At 38.2% G+C, this 17,350-nt stretch overlaps 1 protein-coding gene across 2 annotated transcripts in view; it reads right to left on the bottom strand.

The window, feature by feature from the left end:
* Window positions 1-17,350, bottom strand: part of CELF2 (CUGBP Elav-like family member 2) — a 786,847-nt gene that overhangs the window by 631,422 nt on the left and 138,075 nt on the right. The gene's annotated exons all lie outside the window — the stretch shown is intronic.

Below are 17,350 nucleotides of genomic sequence, written 5' to 3' on the forward strand. Positions count from 1 at the left end.
CCGTGCAAGTGCCTACAAGCTGTGTGTGATGATCAGAGTTCTCTTAATCTGGTCCCTCATTTATGCAATTATCATACTACCTTGAACATCTTTTGACTGGTATATTTCTTGATATGTTCCACCTATCTATTTTCCTTAGAGATACATTTTAAAATTTATATCCTAATACAGGAATAGCACTTGTTTCAATTTATCCTAATAATTTCATTGCCACACATGCAAATATCTCATAAGTTTAGGTTTTCAGAATTTGTGAGCCACTCCCCTTCATAACCTCTGTTAATAGGTTATCCTCACAAGGGAGGTCTTTTTGACAACAGCCTTAAATTATTGACGCCCAGAATGTTAGGGTAAAGACTCTGAAGCCATGGGCATTTCCATTTTCTCAGAAATTAGAAAGAAACTGAATGTTGGACACCCAACCAATGGATTATTGTTAGTCAGCTTGGATATGACTTCTACATTTGTATTTGGCAATGGCAGAGAAAACTGAAGATTCCATATTTCCATAGCATCTTTTCCACTTAAATTGCCTAATGCAGTAAACACACAATTATTGGGATGCAACGCACTGACTTCCTCTGAAATGATATATTCTGCCCTAGCATGGTGTTATTAACATAACAGAAATGTGAATCTTATTTTATTGCTGAACTCAAGGCTACTTTAAAAACTAGAAAGAAAAATGTTAATATATGCAGCAGAAGGTATTTTAAATAAATATCTGTCATATATAGTTAAACTCGTCCTTCCCTGGTGTTAATTATGGCACAATCAGAAGACAATAGAGCGAAAGGTATTTATTACAGGTTGAAAAGACAAATATTAACTCTGTTCCAAAGAAAGTCAAGTGAAGCAGCAATTATACACTGTTTTGATCATGCAGGAAATTCTTTAAAATAGATATTTTCTTGTGCGTATATTATAGATCAGAAGGGAATAATTCAAATAGAAACTTTGACTAATTGGTCATTAAGATGGTATTCTGGAAGTATTAAAAATGCATTCCTTTAGGTTCTTTGATATATTTCTTATGTGAAAAGACTTCTTTCCAATAATCTTTTCCTCAGGGTATTTGTCACATACACTTCTGTTTAGATAGGACTAAATGGGTCTAGGGAAAAAGGAGAGATTTTCCTAAATAGATAATAGACATTTTTTAAAATAGCACGAGTTGTCAGAAATTATATTATCAAAGTCACCACGCCAACCACTGAGAAGAAAGGACCTGAAGGTCATACTGATAGTATCTGTTTACCAATCAAGGGAATGCCTTGTTTTTAGCTAGAATTTGAAAAACATTATGCTTAAAAATATTTTCATAGGCATGTGATATCATTCCTCTCCTATGCCAACATTGTTTATTTTGCTAATTATTTAAAGACAACTTGAGGATGTTTATTTTTGATGTTGTGGCTTTTGAGGAGAGTAGATGGAAAAGGGGAAGGCTGTGTATGTGTACACATACACGTACATTCATTCCCCTTCCACACGTATCTTCTAAACACAAAGATTTTATATAACACACAGCGCTTCCAGAAAGAAAGTCCTTCTCCCTCCCGCCCCGCCCCACCCCCAAGGTAGATAATTAATTTAGAATTAAAGGGATAAATATGGAAGAAAAAATCAAGGAGATAAACCCTACAGCGGAATTAGATTAGAATGCACAGTGGCCTCCTGGATAAAAACATGGATGAACTTGTACCTGGGACCTTCTACAGAGAAAGGGAAATGGGTTTGGGATTATTCCTCCAATACGTTTAGACTTTAATAAGAATTCCTTTTAGCAAGATTTGAAGTGAATTTTTAAAACATTCACATGTAAATTTTTTTACTTGCAGGATGACAAATAAATTAAGAACCTAATTCTGCTGGGGACAAGTGGACGATTCGTAAACCGGGTCAACGAAATTAAGGGAGAAGGCATGTGTGGGGGCAGAGCCTCAGAAAGTAGTTTCCAGGCTCTCGGCCTCACATAGACAGGTGCTGGCTCAGGTAGTAAATGGCCAACTGTGATTGCATGGCCATCAGCTGTGGCTAGTTGGCCGTCAGCTGTAACCAGTGAGCCATTAGCCACTAATATAACTGCTGTGGCTATGCAAAGAGAGGGAGAGAAGAGAAAGAATGGGGGCTAGCAAGAAGATGGTGGCTGTGCTGGCAAGTGTGGATGGCGGTTTGCGGACAGTGTGAATCCAGCCTCCAGTGAGAGTATAGTGCCGCCAGAGAGAATATAGTGGTATGACTCCCCTACCTATGGCTCCGTGGGTGTTCCTTTTTGGCCTCACCATATCCTGCGTTCTTGTATGGGGAGCGGGAGCAGAGACCCCGCAGGCCTCCCTGCATGACAGCATGTTGCATCGTATCCTAATTGTCTCCACTTCCAGGGATGCAGTAGGATTATCCTTTTCTACTCCTTGCATTTGAGTGGAGCCCTGTCACTTGCTTTGAGCAATGAAATGCAAGCAGAAGTGATGCTGATACCCTGCTCTTTGTCCATCTCTTCTGCTGCATGGCCTCCATGGAAGCGTGTGCTAATATGAAGGTGCTCTAAGGGTCATGCCACATGGAGTGCTGAGGCAACGCATGCAGGATTGCTGTCCTGGAGCATCACGGACCCACAGCAGACTTTGGTTGGGCAAGAAGAAGACTTTTGTTGTGTTGAACCTCTAAGGATTTGGGGATGTTTTGTATTGTATCATAACCTAGCATATCCTGATTAATAGAAGCTAATAACCAAATTAAGAAGAAATGTTTGCAGCTGGTATGTTATTTACTTACTACAGGGAATCAGCTGACAAACTACTATAAACGGCATGACAATTCAGTAAAGTGGTGAAAAATTAATATACAAAATTAATAGCCTTTATATATGCAACCAACACTGAATATAAAAGTATGGTAGAAAAAAAATCTTTATTTATAGTCACACTATCAAAATGAGAACATACTTGGGAATAAAATTAATGAGCTATGTATATAATATACATAAAGACAATTTTAAAACATTACTAAAGATCTGAAAAGAAAACTTGAATGAATATACAAGTATATCATGTTCTTGTATACAAAGACATGGCATTATAAAGATTTAAGAATTTTCTTACGTCAATTTGTACATTTCATGTGACCTAATTAAAATTTCAAGATAAACTTATTCCAGAGTACATATGGTTAAAAAAAAGGCAAAAATTTCAGGAAAATTCTTCAGAGAAATGGGGAATAATCTACCCTTAGTACTTACTAAAATGTATTATAAAGCTAAAATAATTAAAAACTGGTGATTCTGGTAGTTGAATAGGCAGATAGATAATTGGAACAGAGTAGAAATTTAGAAATAAGCCGAATACATAGAAGAATTTAATATATGATAAAAAATGCTATGTTAAATCAGTGATAAAAGATATAATATTCATTGAATAACAAATAGATAGGTACCATGAAAATATTACATCTCTAACTCATTTCTTACACAAATATACATAGTAGAAGAATCAAATTTTTGAAGATAAAAAAACTGAAATCATTAAAATACCAGAAAAAACAATAATCTCAGAGTAGGAAAGGTCTTTCTAATGTGACACACAGCCTAGAAGATACAAAAGATGAAAATGGAAAACTTAGCTACATACAAATAAAAACAGATTCTATGTGACCAAAAATATCAAGTGTAAAAAGTAAATCACAAACTACAAAAAATATTGCAACTCATATGACAAAGTTATTATTCTTAATATAAAAAGATGTAAATCAATATAAACACCAACAGCCCAATAGAAACACCGGCAATGGATATAAAGTAAAGCACATACAAAGGGGTAAAAACATACAAAAAGATACCAAGCCAGAGAAATTCAAGCAAAAACTACACTGAGTGATTATTTTCTCAGATTAGCAACAATCAAAACAGCCTACAAAAAGTGTCAATGAGAATACGGGGAAATAGGAACTCACTGGCAAAACCTCTACGGGAGTAATTTGGCAAGTATCTACTTTTCAAAAAAAAAAAAATTCCCATTGTCTTTGAACCATTAGTTCAACTTCTATAAATCTCTTTTACAAATATACTCACAGAAGTGTGAGATTAGTTAGGCCCAAATATAGCCCCTCAAATCATTTCTGTATTAATGAACAATAACAATAAGAATAATAATCATAAAGATTGAAGAATGACTTCAAAGCTCATAAAGAGAGAACTAGTTTAAAGAAAAGGATGGTATGTCCATACAATGAAATACTATGCAGCCTTGATAAAGAACAAAGCATCTCTATATGACTTATTTGGAGTAAGCTAAAGTTAGATGGTTAAGTGAGAAATGCAAGGATCAGGTGAAGGACAGTGTGTATCTTATGCTGATATTGGGGTATATGTTTGTACTTTTGTGTGTGCATAGTAGTATTCTGGAAAAATATTGTAGACATTGGCAATATGGTTGGCTGGGTGACAGGAATGGAATACTAGGTTCAGAGGTAACAAGAAGACACCCTTTCTACCTTGTGAATTTCATTCTCCATGTTTCTATCATCTACTAAAATAATTTAAATACTGTTTCAAGGAAAGATTAACAAACAAATAAACAAAAAGGAGGTTTAAAGATTTTGTAGATGGCAGTGTCATTAACTTTTAGCAATTCTAATAGAACCGTAAAAAATACATTGCACTTAAAGCTTTATTACAGTGATCTAATTGCCAGATGACCGACTACCTCCACTTTACTCTCACCTTTCCTAGTAGGTCTAAATGATCTACTCTTTCATGTAGTAGAATCTGATACTTTTTTTGGACTCCTCTATTATGTCTATTTGTGTAAGCAGTGAGGTACAGATGCAATATTTTCATGATACCTATCCATTTGTTATTTTTAGGGGAAAATTGGAAATAAAATTGTGCTTGTAGAATATGCAATACAAGGCTTTGAGAATTAGTTGTGAACATCAAAGAAATCACTGGATGAGCCAGGTGATTACTTACAAGGTAAAACACTGAATATAAAACCCATTTCATCCCTCATTGCACCCCCACCCTTTGTGTCTCTATTGCTAAGAAAGAAGAATGCACCATCTGCCTTACTGTAGTAGGTGGACGGTATGGAGCAGATTTATGTCTTGAAATCAATTCCGAAATAATAACTTCTCCACTTTGTTTTTAGATGTGAGATCATAGCCTAAACCATTTTGGCATTTGAAAATACAGCAGAAGGGGAGAGCTCGAATGAGAATGGGTTGAATGTGGGAGAAAAAAGAACTAAGAGTTAGGAATACCTGCTGTGTGGTGGGCACTGTGCTGAGTATTTTACATAGATATTTCAATTATTCCTCACAAGAACACTAAGGGGGATGGATCATTAATACCATTTTATATATGAAGTGCAGCCTTGCATCACGTAAGAGGCAAAGCAAATTCCCAACCCATTTCCTGCAATTTTCAATGCACAAGCACTTTGACCATTATTTGATATTTTTATTCAATACTTTCCCATTTTCTTACCTCACATTTTGTAGAACTTAATTCCTCCTTCATGAGTAGAATTTCACCTATACTCAGGACAATTATGATGCTAAGAACTCAGAAAAGGAGCTGAGAGTTGAATGTGGATGTTCTTACAAAAAAAGAAAAAGTGTGGTGGTGCACTCAAATCTCAACTCATTCACATCCCAGGAATTTATAGCTTCCCTCATCTTTTTCTCAAATAAAGGTAGATTCGTTATTTTTAAGCACATGAGGTAATTTTATTTTCACATTTTAAATCATTTCACAACAGAACGGTTGATGATGGGATGACTGTGCTTTATTCTTGCTTTTTGAGAGCTTATAGAATTTTCTAAAGCTAACATTCTTCAGATTGCCATGACCTCTAGAGATAGATATGAAGTATATTTCTGGGTTGGAGATGGTAGGTTAGTCCTGAGCCCTTCAGGTCACTTCCATGCACACACAGAAGAGTATCAGGTCCAAATTACAATTTCCAGATACATGTACATGCCTTTGAATTAGCTTTTTTGTTAGTTCTTGTGTAGTTTGTTCAAACTCACTATGAGTTTGGCTTTGTTTCTAATGAGGGAAGGTGCCTTTGTTAATTCTAAAATCTTCCATTTAAAAACAAAGTTCCAAATGTCAGGCTGAATCTGGAAGCAATTACTCATAGGAATAAAACACGGTAAGTACATATTTGAATGAAAGCTCACAGCTGTGTTTTTTATTAAAGAAATTCAGTGAGAAGAGTTTTAATGCTGTGCTATAGTGAAGAATCTTAAGGTGTAATAACATCGGCAGTTCCAAATTAGAGCTCCCTTGGCAACTGTCACTCTGTGACATCACATTTTATCTAATGAGGCATGAAACATGCACTTCGGGCACTCCACAGCAAATGCATGTGTAGGGGGAATAAGACTTAAGGGGAGAGTGGGAGCCATCTCTTTGAAATCTTAGCTATAATGTTTTAATCCATGCAGTTTTTTTATTTGCAGCTATATTTTCCGCAGTTCTTACAATTCAGTAATTCTAACATATTGCATATGCTTTAAGTGCTATAGAGATATCAATCAATACCTTTTCCTGTTCCATTTTCCCCACTCTCATTAATTTCTCTTCCAATCTATAAGATCTTCTGGAGCTATTAACAGGTTCTATGTTTACACTTGTTCAAATCTCACTCATTTTATGAGCTGTTGGTTTAATGGCTACACAATGTTTTATAGCATCTAGTGACAATCTCTACTGAGTGGATCTGGTTTCAACTAGTCACTAGAGTCCTGTCACATTTACTCATGTTTTTGGCTTCTGTCTTTCCACAGCTTGGGAACCAGTCTCTTTAATTGAGATCTGAGGGGTCTCTGACCCAGACAGAGGGTGTAGAAATTATCTTTCTTCCCAGATGATACACAATTCCTTGCTTACTATTTAGCACAACTCTCACTGAGCAAAAGAAAAGGTAGATAAGACCTGTGGACTGTGGGATGGTCTTTACAATTGCTAACTCTGAGTTTTAGAAGGCCAGTGCATGCTTCTGAGTGCCCTTACATTCAAAATGTGAAATGAACGAATGTTAATTCCTCAATCCCTTCTCCCAGACGAAGCCACACAGATGGGCTGATTAAAATCATAGGTCTGTGTTAAAGGAAAATTACTGCATTAGAGGAAGCATTTGGGGAAAGTAGGCGATGGGTTGGGAAAAAATAACAAACAAAAGCAGATGGAGTGTCTTGTTTGGCAAGATATTATTCCATTATTCCTTTATTATCTAACTTCTGAAATGGGAGAATGTAGAATAATAGTAGACACAGATTTGTCAGTAATAAAACATCAGGTAAAGTCCTTCAGGGCCAAGACAACTAATAGGCTATTGTTTAATAGCTTTTTTTGTCTTCATTTGTGCTTTGTAATGGTTCAGTTATGCAAAGAGCCATAACATGACATCATGTGCAATGTGTCCAGATTCTTAAAACAAATGCCTCCAATTAGTATTTTGAAATAGAGCACACTGGGCACTCCAATGTTCTCGTTAGAAAACATCTCACTGGAAGAGTTCTGCTATCTTTAAGCACACTGGTTCTTTTGTTGGAGAGTTTGCTATTCCCAAAGTATCCTGGTTCGTGTAATCCAGAAAGAATGTAGCTCAAGGAATAATGATTTTGAGATGTATGTTGCAGAAAGCATGATAGTCAGACATTCACCTAACATGATGTAGAGAGAGCCTTAATTAAACTTAAGGAATTCAAATTTTAAAAAAGGAGGTTAAACTAGTTTTCAGGTTTTTTGGGGAATAAAAGGACCCTAACATTAAACAGAAAATGCCCAACTTAGTTCAATAAACTAAGTTAGATTCCAGGAACAGGAATGCCTTTTGTGAGCACATTTGTGTTCTAAAACAATAGGGAGGAAACAATAGACTTGAGGCTCCTTTCCGAGGAGGGGAGAATGAACCAGGGTAAGAGGAGAAGGATGATCAGCACCAAGGAATGCTGGGGGCTGGGTGCTGAGAAGTTTGGGGCAATTTCCCACCAGTGTCCAGGAACTAGGAGGTTTGGCACTAACCGACTCTCTGGGAAGAATGGAATACGCTGTCTTCACATCACAGTTTATTGGCATTATTGGATTAAAAATGTGGGTTCTCTCTACTCTTTAGAAGCCGTGGGGTCTTGAAATTAGAAGGCAATTCTGTCAATTGTAGTCATGATCCTTTTCTAGGGATCCCCATCTCTACAGACACAAATTTATGGGAAGGCCACCGGGTAAAGAGGAAAGTTTCAAGGTCACACTTGAAAGGATGGGTGCCTTCTGTTTTTAGCCCAGTGACTTGGGTAAACTACTAAATGTTTCTGAGACTTGATTTACTCATCTCCAAAATGGAGATTATGCTTTTCACGTCATACATTTTTGGGAAGGATTGCTGAAACACACATACAGAAAGGACCTCGCAGAGTGGCTGGCATATGGTAGGTGCTCCACAAATGAGATTCTTTCCCTCCCTGCCTCCATTTCCTTTTCTGGAATGGGAACAGCTTAGTCTACATGATAATAACATATTTGGTTCTACAGACACAGGATCCTGATACAAGTTTTTGACTGTGCCACGTTGGCATTACTGTTTTGAAGAGGGCTAGGTAAGAACTGGGCACCTACAACATCCCGTGTATGTTAAACACTGGGAATATAGAGATGAATAAATTATATACACATGGTTCTACTGTTCTGGAGCTTATAGTTAAATAGAAAGGGGAAAAGAATCCCATTTTTAAGAGGTTCCTTTGTAGGAAGTTTCCTTCAAAGGGAAGAAGCTACAGTGTTTTGAGACTTTCAAAGACCAAGGAGGCCAGGGAGCTTGCTGGGTCTGTTGGGTTCAGGGTGGCATTTGAATGGCATCACACACGTTCCTCCCTCCCTCATCCCGCACAGCTCCCTGGAGCCTGCTACTCCAGTGTCACGTCCACTGAGATCATCGATTGCCTGGGGGCAGGTGGTGAAGCACAAATGAGAAAACATATGTGAAAGAGTTTTGGAATAGATTAGGTGCTAGACAGAAACAGGGCACTTAAGTGACTTAAGGCCTCCGCCTCAGCTCTCTGCATTCCCACACCCTAGGGCACTCTGACTTTCTGCAGTAACTTTCCCTTCTGTGCTCTCAGATGCAAGCCCCTGGACATAGTGAGGACCCCTGGAGCTAGTCCTGCGACCACTCACCAATTTAATATTAGCCGACAAGCAGTGACATTGAAACATAACTAACCTTAATTCTAATTGTCCCTAAAGAGCATCCCCCTTCAAAAACAAACAAACAAACAAACAAACAACCCCAAAACTGCACCCTACCCCTTCCCTCTGAAGGAAGATGCATTTATTCAGAGGTTTTATTGGGAAGTGTGAGGTCCTGACATGTGAAGTTTTAACTCTAGCAATTCTTGCTATGAAAACAAGTTTGTTTGCCTCAAAAATGAGGCTTTTCTTTGGGGCTGTGAAAGTCCCACTTAAATTTTCATCGGGTGACCCTGGGGCTAGAATTCTTCTGCCAAATTACAAGAGTCACTTAGCAGTAGCTTTTCAAAGGCCAGAGACTTAGAGTTTGGAATTAAAGGGACTTTCCAAGAACATGTGCTAATGTCACAGACTTCCATGCTAGGGTTTAAGGAATGTTAAAAGAACCCCCCCACACACACAAAAAAAATCAAACAAACATCAAAAAACCAAAAAGTCCTGAGCCCTATAACACTTGGTATGACATCAGCACACCAGTGGTGATGGCAGACAAAAATACTTAGAACTTAAAATTCTGGTGTAAACAGATTAAGAATTGATTTTTCAGGATTGGGGGACTCTGAAATTAATATACACGAGACAGCACATTTTAATAAGGTGTCAATGAAGTACCCCAAATAGAAAATATACTGCTGCCTGCTGTGTGCTAGCCAGCTGAAAAATTATTCTGCCTCTACTCCATAGTATAGGAACCCTTAAAAGCATTAAAGATTAAGTTCTAAAAAAAAAAAAAAAAAAAGTAGAATAAAAATTTGTAGCAAAAAGACACCACCGTAGAGGGAGAATTCAACAAAACCTGTTTGTTTGTGATTATTTTCTTTTTCTTCTTCATTCCCTTATGAAAGCTCTGCCAGTAGCTGACAAGTCTCACATGCATGAAGCTGTTAATCACATTTAGGAAATCTACATGCTGTTAACTGCATATGAAACTAACTTAAGTCAGGCCTATTTACTACCCTAGATCTGTCATTTTTATTTCATACCCATTACTAATACAAATTCATTCTAACGTGAATACGTGAGTCTTGACTTGACAAAAACCCGTTCCTTTCAGATGAATGACAACCCTGATGTAATTCTTGAGGTGTTTGAAGAAGGTGTGAAGCTCCAAACCAGGAATATATAACTGCAAATCAATAAAGCAACCAACATGCTTCACAATTGGGTATGGACACACAAGAATACCATGAAAGTAAATTCAAGGTGAGAAAAAGTCCACATCAACTTTTTATTTTGGTTCAAGTTGAGAGCAAATATCAAAATGTTCTTCTTTTTCTAGGTGAAAGCAGGAACTAAGTGGCAGGTGAAACTGGATGTAACTCCACTATCCTGGGCTTGACTCTGGTTAGTGGACAACTTGGTATTTTTCCAGAAAGAAAGAAAAAACACATGAAATAGATGCAGTGGCTAGAGCTTTCAAAAACAAATGAACTGAAGAGAACGAAGAGAATGGCGCCGGCTCAGAGACACCCGGACCCGTGGCTGCACCTGGCCCCTTCAGAGCTCAGCGTGCTGCCACTGTGCCTTGTACTTTTGCACTTTTTCAGTAGAGAATGGATAAAAAACCCCAATGGAGTGAGCTCAGGTTAAGGACTGAAGGGAAGGCTGCAGTGAAGAAAGGCAGCTCAAGGCTGCTGGTCCTACAAGGACGCTTCCTAAACCCAGCCTGAGTTATAAATGATCAAGTCGGGGGTTTTCACTTTGGCCCTGAGGTTATTTCACTATGGGGAAACTGCTGTTCAGAGCTTCATGATTTGAAGTTTTGAAACTTTATTCCATTTCCAGCTGAGCCAGCAAAGCATGATGCTCTTTGTTCTACGAAAATATAAGACATTAATATCATTTTTAACTTACGTGACATTGGCGCATTTGTAAAATGGGATTGATATTAGTATCCACCAAAGCACCTTATAAAAGCTTGCCACGAACACAAATGAATTAATGCATAATGGCGGCCTCCCATATGACAAGGCCAATGCGCTTTAGCTGATGTTCTTCTGGTTATTAGGGCCATATTTCCATAGCAAGATTTGCCCTCAATCATGACACTTAGAAGGCCGGCAAATGATAACACAGCATGTAGATTAAAGGCCAAATGGGTGGAATTTTTAATGTGTCTCTTCTATTAATGTTATACTCATAGGATTAGGGAAAATCTCCCCTATCATTTGCTATCAAATTCAACTGAAAATGAATCATTGAAAACTTTAAGGGAAAAGAAGTCACAAAAAAGCAATCCAAAGACTGACTTTTCAGTTACTTTATTTTATTGTATATTTTTTTGGGGGGGTAAATGTGAAGAAATATTCTCACCCACTTAGAATAGCCAATGGTACTACTACTGGCAAAGTGTATTAACACAGTGGATATGTGTCTCTGTGACATCTTATTTTGTTATCAACAACAAAAGTGGCAGAACCAGGACCTTTCCTTCTGCCATCTGTCCCTTCAGGTTCCTGAATTTGCTGTTTCTCCCCTCAGTTCCTGGAGGCAGATGCCTATCCACTAGTTTTTTCAGTAGTGTAGTTTTTCTCAAAAATCTACATGCCATGATGATTGTCTTACTTTGTTAAATTCTAAGACAACATCTGAACATAGAATATTACTCACAGATTTCTAGATCTATTGGGATTTGAGACTATCCTCCAGGGTTTTCTGAAATCAACATATATAATTGTATCAGGACTAGGTTTATATGCTGAAAACATGGTACAGCATTAATCTGGGTGATTTTTACAAACCGTTATGCATCGACTGACCACATTAGCTGAATGTGATGTGAATTGATTAAGGTAGCTAGATGTACTAATTGATTGTACTGAAACAACATTCGTTTTGATTGTGTAAATGCAGACCAAGTCTTTTTAAGTGACTAGAATAACACAAGGCACTATGGAGATACTAGGTCTGTGCAGTGATTTTGTTCCAGGGCAGCAAACCTGTACTGGAATGAAGGTGAAAGGTTAAAGGTGCTAAAAGGACTTTATGGTCTAGAAATTGATATGGAGATTTCTGGTATGGATTATAGAAATCTGTACACAAGCTCAGCCATGAGCCATATCAACAATCGCTAAAATAGAGGAGATGGTAAATGAAGCAAAGGCCATGGAGAAAGGGATCTGTTTGCTGCCCAGGATGAACACGGGGGACACCAGTGCAAAATGCTGGTGCTGCCTAGTACATCTGTTCTTTTTCCTTCCAAGTCACAGAGATAAGTAAAGAAAAAGCACTGGATAAACAGTGAGTGGAGATGCAGAGACAAGAGCACAATCCAGAAAGACGTGCTGCGTCCAAGTTTATCAGCCTCATCAGATGGCCACTCCACCTTCTTGGGTGTGGACACAACACTCAGCAGCCCAAGGCCGGTTCTGGGCCAAGCTGGTCAATTTCACTCATGGGCCCACACTGGGCAGTTCACGGAACCTCTCTGCATCTCACCTTCCTGGTCACTAATTTGGTTACACTAGACCGTAGCTCACAGAGTTGTGTTAAGCATTCAGTGAAATAAAATTATGTAGAGCACTTAGTACAGTATTATATAAATGTCATATAATTATATAACTATTACAGCATATTATAAATCCTCAGTACATATAAGCTTTCTTTTATCCTCATCATCCTCATTATTTTAGTATGTCTTCCCCTGTCATCGTCTCTGGTTTGTCTTGGCGCCTCCTGCTCCTTAATACTTAGGCTTAGGTATACTTTCTCCGAGATGGAGAAGCTACTGGGGCTGGCATGTTGTTTCCAGGCAGCTTCCTGTTGCAGTGGCTTTGGGTTACATTCTGGCCAGGGAAACGGAGTGATGGCCAACTCTGCCCAAGGGAAAGAGGCTTGATGCCATTAAAATACTGCCAGCATGATATAATTTCCCACTGCTAAGATTAGCATCTTTGCGGATCAGAATACAATATCAGTAGAGATAAGTCAGAGGAAATTAAATGATTACTGTACAATCAACTTGCAAACTGCCCCTTTACATTTAGTAAAATATGGAGCTCTTTTCTGACGTGTTTATGACACAGATTACCCACATTTGCAGCCCTATGGAGATAAGAAGAGCCTGCTCTAGATCCTCTGTGCAGACAAGTTTCAAATTCTGGTGAAAAAGAAACAGCCATGCTATTATTTATAGGAGCGGATTCCATAGGCTGCATCTCCCATGTGGGTGAAAGCATTTCATCAAATTGTTTAAAGTAAGGTTGCTTATGGCCGCAGAGAGAGCGCCAACCACTAATTTGAAACCAGGTACACAAACACACATCCTGCCTCAAGTCTGCTCCTTAGCCCCATTACTAATCTTTATCTCAACTTTGAAACACTCAATTCTTTTCCCAATACATGGCAAGAACCTCGGCATTTTTAAAAAAGAATAATTCCACCTTTCAGATGCTTAATCTGAAACCATAAAACTCCTAGAAGAAAATGTAGACAGTAAACTCTTTGACACTGCTCTCAGCAATTTTTTTTTTTTTTTTTTTTTTTTATATATCTCTTCAGGGCAAGGGAAACAAAAGAAAAAAAATAAACAAATGGGACTACTTCAAACTAAAAAGTTTTTGCACAGTGAAGGAAATCAGTAACAAAACAAAAAGACAACATACTGAATTCCCATTCACCATATTTACCAATAATATATCCAATAAGGAGTTGATATCCAAAATACATAAGGAACTCATATAAATTAACACTAAAAAACCAAACATTCTTATTAAAAAATGGACAGAGGACCTGAATAGACATTTCTCCAAAGAGGACATGCAGATGGCCAATAGACATATGAAAAGATGCTCAACATCACTGATCTTTAGGGAAATGCAAATAAAAACCATACTGAGATACCATCTCACTCCTGTCAGAATTGCCATCATCAAGAAATCAACAAACAAGTGTTGGTGAGGATGTGGAGAAAAGGGAACCCTCGTACGTTGCTGGTGGGATTGTAAACTGGTGCCGTCACTATGGAAAACACTATGGAGTTTCCTCAAAAAATTAAACACAGAGCTGCCATATGATCCAGCAGCTCCACTTCTAGGTATTTTTCTAAAGAAATCCAAAACACTAATTCAAAAAAATACATGCATCCTTATGTTCACTGAAGCATTATTTACAATATGAAAGCAACCTAAGTGCCCATTAATAGATGACTGGATAAAGAAGAGGTGGTACACACATACAATGGAATATTACTTGACCATAGAAAGAATGAAATCTTTGCAACAACATGGATAGACCTAGAGGATACTGGTATTATATTAAGTGCAATAAGTCAGACAGAGAAGACAAATACCATATGATTTCACTTATATATGGCATCTAAAAAAACAAAATAAACAAACTCATAGATACAGAGAACAAATTAATACTCACCAGTTGGAAGTGGGGCTGGGTGAAAAGGGTGAAAGGGATTAAGAAATACAAAATGTCAGTTACCAAAACAGTTATGGGGATGTAAAGTATAGCCTAGGGAATATAGTCAATGATATTGTAATAACTATATATGGTGACAGATGGGTACTAGACTTATTGGGGTGATCACTTCATAAGTTATGTAAATGTCTAAATACTATGCTGTACACCTGAAACCAATATAATATTGTATGTCAACTGTAATTGAAACTTAAACTTGAAAAAAGAAATAAAAAATGTAAAAAGATGTTTCATACTGATAAGTCTCAAAACCAAAAATATATTCACTTGAAATCTGCTTCTATGATTTTCTAAATCAGTGAATGCACTTTCCTTGTGATCCGGGCTGCACCTGAGAATCACCCCTGGTGATTTTACTGGACTCCTGGGCCTCAGCACTAGAGATGGTCAATAGGTGGGTGCAAGGCCTAGGGATGGGCACTTCCGGAAACTTCCACAGGGTTGGCAGTGTGTGGTCCACCTGGGAACCACTCTGCTTCCCACTTTGCACTCCAAATACTCTGAAGTCCAATGTGGGACTCTCCTTTTAGAATTTAGGGCTGAGGAAACTTTTTTTCTAATGATGACTCAGCTTTATTTCTTCTGCTAAATAGAGAGACTCACATAACGTATTTCTCATTATACCTGGTGTAAGGAAACTTACACTAAATTTAAGGATCAATCGCTTTATGGCAGGTATATTCGTTTCCTTCATTTTGGATTTAACTTTAATGTCGCTCAAATATATTTTTGTCACATAGTTGACCCTTGAGCAACACGGGTGAACTGCCCGGGTCCACTTATACATGGATTTTTTTTCAATAAACACTGTAAATGTATTTCCTCATATGATTTTCTCAATAATGTTTTCTTTTCGGTAGCTTACTTTATTTTAGGGGTGCAGTATATAATACATATAACAAACAAAATATGTTGATTGACTGCTTATGTTTCTGATCAACAGTAGGATATTAGCAGTTAAGTTTTGGGGGAGTCAAAATTTATATGTGGGTTTTTGACTGTGGGGGGGGGGGGTGGCACTCCGAACCCCGGCATTGTTCAAGGGCACACTGTATATTTCATTGTGAGTTTCTTCAGATTCTTGGGGGAATTGCTGTTTTTTTTTCTCTCCCCTTCCATTTCCTTAGCTATAAAATGAAAGGAGACAAAGGGCTAAATAACAACAACGATAATAATTATAATAACAATAATAATGATAATAATAATAATTCCTGCCTTTTCTTGAATGCCCTATGCTCCAGGTACAGTGCTGGGGATTTATTTATGTAACTCATGTCAATCGTCCTTTCCTCCCTCAGGAAGGGTGTAAATTTGGATTTCTCACCCCTTCCCCTATAGCTTACTCAATTCCTGACCAGGAAGTCCCTCTTAGGGATCTCTGTGCATCTTGAAAAGGAATTGTAGCTCTCACAACCACATAAACTATTTCAAATTATAAGAATATGCTGCTTTGTCCTGGATGTGAACCTCAACTTTTCCTCCAATTTGCCACACAAAGTCCTCTCAATAAAAGCTTCATGAACAAAGTAGCTCTTCCCAAAGAATTAAGGAGGCCGAGGATGTTTACACTGCATATTCAACAGCACATTAGGACTTTTTTGGTTGGAAAAGTTCTGTTTAGCCACCTGAGTAGGTGAAGGGTTCGCCCATTGGCTCTTTCTCTAGATCAGGGCTCAGCAAACTTCCATGCAGGGCCAGGGAGTAACTATTTTAGACTTTGTGGGCATATGGTCTCTGTCACAACTACTCAACTCTGCCCTTACAGTGAGAAAGCAGCCGCAGATGATGTGTAAACAGAGTGTGGCTGCATTCAGTACTTTATTTACAAAAACAAAAACGGCTTTGGCCTGTGGGTAAACATTGCCAACCTTGTACTAGCTATTCTCTCTGATATTTCCTGGGTTCTTTCTCCCTCTCTGTTTGTCTGTTTGTCATCCTAGCCCCCACCCCAGTTACCACCAACAACCCTAAGTTCCCTTCTCTTCCTGTATAGAGCAATCTGTCTTTTTCTCCAGTGCGTTGGCATCAGATGATATCTAAATCTCTGGGGTCTCAACTTCTACTCCAAAGTCTTATGAAAATGTTTTTCCAAGCAAAAGGGATTCTGGCACTGTTCAGATAATAGAATGTTCTCTGCCTCATTAACTTCCTATCAACTCACAACAACCCTATAAATCAGTGGTCAAAAACTCTAATGCCTTGAAGAGCAGGCAGGTGAGCATACAGGGAGGAGAGAAACTAGAGGTTATCTGGAGAGCCATACTATGCCTGGGGAGTTCACTTTAGAAACACTGCTGTGTGCACGGACAGAACAAACCTGTGGACTAACACGAGACCAGTGACTACCAGTGTGCAAGATGTTGTATAAGATCTGTGGGTATGAATTCTACACACTTGAAAGTGATACTCAAAGTCCAAGTGCTTTCTCTTTTTTCATAGGTCGTAAGTGGCAGAGCACTTTAACAAATACTTACTGTCATCCTGCCTACTACATGCCAAGCCCTGTAGACAGCCTTGGGGGTACTGTGGCAGGCAAGGGGGAGGTCCTGTCCTCAGGAAACTTGCAGTATAATGTGGGGGGTGAAGACGCACTGCAATAGGGGTTGTTTGGGGTGCTTTGCACTCGCATGATAGAAGCATTGAACCCAATCAAATGTGGGGGAAGCTTCC

Source organism: Rhinolophus sinicus, linkage group LG02 (genome assembly GCF_036562045.2).
Source record: "Rhinolophus sinicus isolate RSC01 linkage group LG02, ASM3656204v1, whole genome shotgun sequence".
NCBI classification, from domain to species: domain Eukaryota; kingdom Metazoa; phylum Chordata; class Mammalia; order Chiroptera; family Rhinolophidae; genus Rhinolophus; species Rhinolophus sinicus.